The following is a 5,277-nucleotide window of genomic DNA, read 5'->3' as shown; positions in this document are numbered from 1 at the left end:
CTCGCATTTCTGGTATCATCCTTGTAAATCTTCTCTGCACCCTCTCCCGTGCCTCTTATAATTTTTATAACATGGCGACCAGAACTGTATGCAGTACTCTAATTGTGGTCTCACCAAGGTTCGATACAGGATTGACATATCTATTCCTCTAGAAATAAACCCTTGCTCTCAATTTGATGTTTTATGGCCTTGGTGACCTGTGTTGCAACGTTTAGTGATTTGTGTATTTGTACTCCGAGATGCCTTTGTTCGTTTACCCCACTGAGACTCACACCCTCCAAGTAATAAGTGGCCTCTCTATTCTTTGTACCAAAATGTAATACCTCACATTTATCTGTGTTGAACTTCATTTGCCAACTACATGCCTATTCTTCAAGATTATTAATGACCTCTTGTAATTTGTTGCTGTACTCCTCAGTATTGACTATCCCACCCCGCAGCCCTCCAACCCCAACCCCCCCACCACCGCCCACTCAGCCCACCCCGCCCACCACCAACTCAGTGTAATTTGCAAATTTATAAATTGTGTTTTTGATTCCAAAGTCTAAAGCGTCAATGTAAATTGTGAACAATCTTTTTTTCCCAGCACTGATCTTTGTGGATGAAGCGTTTAAACTCGTGGATGCACAATAAGCCAGAATTGCAGGAGTGCAGGGATCTCGGAGTGTTCTAGGGCTGAACTAGTTTATCAAAGGAAATAGACAGTTTTGGTATCTGTATTTAAGGAAGGATATATTTGCGCTGGAGGCTGTTTGGAGAAGGTTCACTAGGTTGATTCCGGAGATGAGGGGGTTGACTTATGAACATAGGTTGAGTAGGTTGGGCCTATACAAATTGGAGTTCAGAAGAATGAGAGGTGGCCCAATTGAAACATATAAGATAATGAGGGGGCTCGACAAGGTGGATGCAGAGAGGATATTTCCACTCATTGGGGAATCTAAAACTAGGGGACATATTCTCAGAATAAGGGGCCGCCCTTTTAAAACTGAGATGGGGAGGAATTTCTTCTCTCAGAGGGTTGTAAATCGATGGAATTCTCTTCCCCAGAAAGCTGTGGAGGTTGAGTCATTGAATATATTGAAGGTAGGGATGGACAGATTTTTCAGCGATAAGTGAGTCAAGGGTTATGGGGAGCGGGCAGGGAAGTGGAGCTGAGTCCATGATCAGATCAGCCGCGATCTTATTGAATGGTGGAGCAGGCTCGAGGGGTCAAATGGTCGACTCCTGCTCCTATTTCTTATGTTCTTATGTACTGACATGGACAAATTGGTCAGAAACCCTCCAAACAGGGACAGACAGCTATTAGATGTGATATACACTGGAAAACGTAGCAAACATGTGGTTCTGTGGCTTAGTTGGTTAAAGTGCCTGTCTAGTAAACAGGAGATCCTGAGTTCAAATCTCAGCAGAGCCTACTCTTTACCTTGGTGTTGTTTACAATGTTCTAATTGTTAGTGAATTTAATCCAAAACTTGGCAATATTGTGGCCGTTCAGAAACCACTGAGGAAGGATTTCTGAATTGCAGCTCTTTCCTTGCACAGGCAGGTCTTTCACAGAATGTGTTGGTCGCACGTCTTTTATAAATACATTTAGGGCAAGATAATAACAAAATAAAGTGTGGGGCTTATTCAAGACCATGAGAGCAATGTGTGTTTGGAGGTGGAAGACATGAGTATGGTTCTTCACGTTTGTTTTCAAAAAAGAGAGGGGCGATGCAGATCTTGTAATCAGGGAGGTGGAGTGTGAAATATTAGATGAAATAAACATAGTGAGAGAGGAAGTATTAAGTGGTTCAGCAGCTTTCAAAGTGGATCAATCCCCAGGCCCGGATGAAATGTAGCCCAGGCTGTTAAGAGTAACAAAAGAGGAAATGGAAGAGGCTCTGACCATCATTTTCAAATCCTCTCTGGCTACAAGTGTGGTGCCAGAGGAATGGAGGACTGCAAATGTTGCAACTTTGTTTAAGAAATGAGAAAGGGATACCGAATAATTACAGACCAGTCAGCCTATCCTGAGTGGTCGGAAAATTGTTGGAAAAATGGAGGGAGAGGATAAATCTTCATTTGGAAAGATATTGATCAATCCGGGAGAGTCAGCATGGATTTATTCAGGGAAGGTTGTGTCTGACTAACGATTTAATTTTTTCAGGAGGTAACAAGGAGGGTCGATGAGGGCAGTGCATATGATGTACTGTAATTTGACAAGAGATGGGGCATCAGGAAGTAGCTATATGCATTTTAGCATGGCTTTGGATAAGCTCCCACATGATAGACTGATGACGAAAGTTAAAGCCCATGGGATCAAAGGCAAGGTGGCAAGTTAGATCCAAAATCGGCTCAGAGGTTGGAAGCAAATTGTAATGGTCGATGGGTGTTTTTGTTGCTGGGAGGCTGTTCCTAGTGGGGTTCCGCAGTGCTCAGTAATAGTTCCCTTGCTTTTTTTGGTATGTATCAATGATGTAGACTTGAATGTAGGGGGTATTATTCAAAAGTTTGCAGATTATGCAACAATTGGTTGATAATGAAGAAAAAACTGCAGACTGCAGGAAGAAATCTATGGACTGATCAGGTGGGCATAACAGCTGAAATTGAATCCAAGACGGGGAAGTGTCTGGTAATGCATTTGGGGAGGGCTAACAAGGCGTGGGAATACACATTAACTGACAGGACACTGAGAAATGTAGAGGAACACAGGGACCTTGGAGTGCATGTCCACAGATCCCTGCAGGTAGCAGACCACGTAGATAAGGTGGTTAAGAAGGCATACGGAATGCTTGCCTTTATTAGCCAAGGCATAGAATGGAAGAGCAGGAATATTATGCTTGAACTGTATAAAACACTAGTTAGACCACAGCTCGAGTACTGCGTGCAGTTCTGGTCACCACATTACAGCAAATATGTGATTGCACCAGAGTGGATGGAGAGGAGATTTACGAGGATTTTATCTGGACTGGAGATATTTAGTGATGAGGAAAGATTGGACAGGGTGAGTTTGTTTTCAGAAACTGAGGATGCTGAGGGGAGATCTTGTTGGGCTGTATACAATTATGAGGGGACTTGTTAGAGTGGATAGAAAGGACCTGTTCCCCTTAGCAGAGGAGTCAACAGCCAGGGGGCATAGATTTAAAGTAATTAGTAGGTGGTTTAGAGGGGAGTTGTGGGAAAATTCTTTCACCCAGTGGATGATGGGGCTCTGGAACTCACTGCCTGAAAAGTTGGTAGAGGCTGAAACCCTCACCACATTTAAAAAGTATTTGGATATGCACTTGAAGTGCCGTAACCAAAAGGGCTACGGACCGAGAGCTGGAAAGTGGGATTAGGCTGGATAACTATTTTTTGGCCGGAACGGACACGAATGGCTAAAACGGTATCCTTCCAAGCTGTAAAATTCTCCAATTTTATGATTCTGTGATTCACCTGTCTTCCAGGGGTATTGGGATCATTTCTGGGACAGCAGCGACCTGTACAAGCGGATGGGTTACACTTCAACAGGCGGCAACCAATGCTCTCACGGCGAGGTTACCCAGTGCGGTGGGGAGGTTTTCCTGTAATTGGGCAGGAGAAGGGGTACCTGGAAATAGCAGCAGGGAGGAGAGACAAGGTTCATAGAGAACTGGGAGGGACAAATAGCACCAGAGTCAAGAATAGCGTAGAAAGAGCAGGAATTAGATGGTGGAAAATACAAAGCATCTTGTGTGAATGCACACATGTTAATGAGAGGATTGTTACAAATAAGGTTCACCAGTTACAGATGCAAGTTGCCACATGGTGTTATTGTATCGTGGCTATAACAGAGATCTGGCTGAAACATGGACATGAATGCGAGTTGAACATTCCTGGCTGCAATGTTTTCAGTAGGGATACAGAATAAATAAAGACAGGAAGTTGAGTACTGACCAAGGATAATATTACAGTTCTACAGAGGAACGATATACTCAATGGCTTTATTCTGTTCCTAACACGGATGAGACTGCACACAGGGAGGTTAAAGTAACAGTGACCTCAGTCATTATTAAGACAGTCCAGATAGAGGAACAGGCCTTAGGGGCCGGCTTATATACAGTACTCCCAAGTGATGATGGGATCCCTTGGGACTTCAGGGGATGCACTCCCTGGTGGCGGAACATGGGAGTGCATGCTTTACAGATGCACAACATCACTCACCCGCCAAGGTCAAAGTGAAAATTATTTACCAGCTGAGCCTTTCTTTCCCTGGTGGACCGCCTCGGTACAAATGTCTGTTCTGGTGTGTTGGCTGTGCCCTCGCTGGGCTGCTGAGTGAGCCTGGCCTTGCCGGGCTGTTGGGCGTGATGGGTTTGATTTCCTGGTCCGGGGTGGTGTCGTTTATCCTTTGGGTGTGTGTTGTGGGCTCGAGAAAGGTGATGCCTGTTGTGGGTTGTTCGGGGGAGTCTGTGAACCGCAGCCTCGTTTGGTCTAGGTACTTTCTGCAAATTTGTCCATTGTCTAGTTTGACTACAAACACCCCACTCCCTGCTTTAGCTATCACCATGACCGCGATCCACTTGGGATAATGTCCGTATTTAGCACATACACAGGGTTATTCAGATCAATTTCCCGTGACACAGCGGGGGGCCATCGTTTACATTTTGTTGCTGCCGCCTGCTCTCGACCTGATCATGCAGGTTAGGATGAACCAGCGAGAGTCTGTTTTTAAGTGTCCTTTTCATGAGTAGCTCAGCCGGGGGCAGCCCTGTGAGCGAGTGGGGTCTCGTGCGGTAGCTGAGCAGTATTCGGGACAGGCGGGTTTGGAATGAGCCTTTTGTGACTCGTTTGAGGCTCTGTTTGACTGTTTGTACTGTCCGCTCTGCCTGCCCATTGGAGGCTGGTTTAAACGGGGCCGAGTTGACATGTTTGATCCCATTGCGGGTCATGAATTCTTTAAATTCAGCACTGGTGAAACAAGGCCCGTTGTCACTGACCACTTGTCACTGACCAGTATGTCAGGCAGGCCGTGGGTGGCAAACATGGCCCTCAGGCTTTCAATGGTGGTGGTGGCGGTGCTTCCCAACATTATTTCACATTCGATCCATTTTCAAAAAGCATTCACCACCACCAGGAACATTTTACCGAGAAACAGGCCCGCATAGCCAACATGGATTTTTGACCATGATCTGGAGGGCCAGGACCACAAACTTCGTGGTGCCTCTCTGGGCGCGTTGCTCAACTGAGTATACATGCTGCATTGCCGTATACAGGACGCTAAGTCAGAATCGATACCGGGCCACCACACGTGGGATCTGGCTATTGCTTTCATCA

At 45.6% G+C, this 5,277-nt stretch overlaps 1 non-coding gene across 1 annotated transcript; it reads left to right on the top strand.

The window, feature by feature from the left end:
- Positions 1-1,340: 1,340 nt before the first annotated feature.
- Positions 1,341-1,414, top strand: trnat-agu (transfer RNA threonine (anticodon AGU)). Its single transcript has one exon. It is a non-coding gene; the product is annotated as a tRNA-Thr (tRNA).
- The last annotated feature ends 3,863 nt before the right edge of the window (positions 1,415-5,277 follow it).

Source organism: Pristiophorus japonicus, chromosome 20 (assembly GCF_044704955.1).
Source record: "Pristiophorus japonicus isolate sPriJap1 chromosome 20, sPriJap1.hap1, whole genome shotgun sequence".
Classification (NCBI taxonomy): Eukaryota; Metazoa; Chordata; class Chondrichthyes; family Pristiophoridae; genus Pristiophorus; species Pristiophorus japonicus.
The sequence above is the reverse complement of the archived record's forward strand: the minus strand, read 5'-3'. Positions and strand labels throughout refer to the sequence as shown.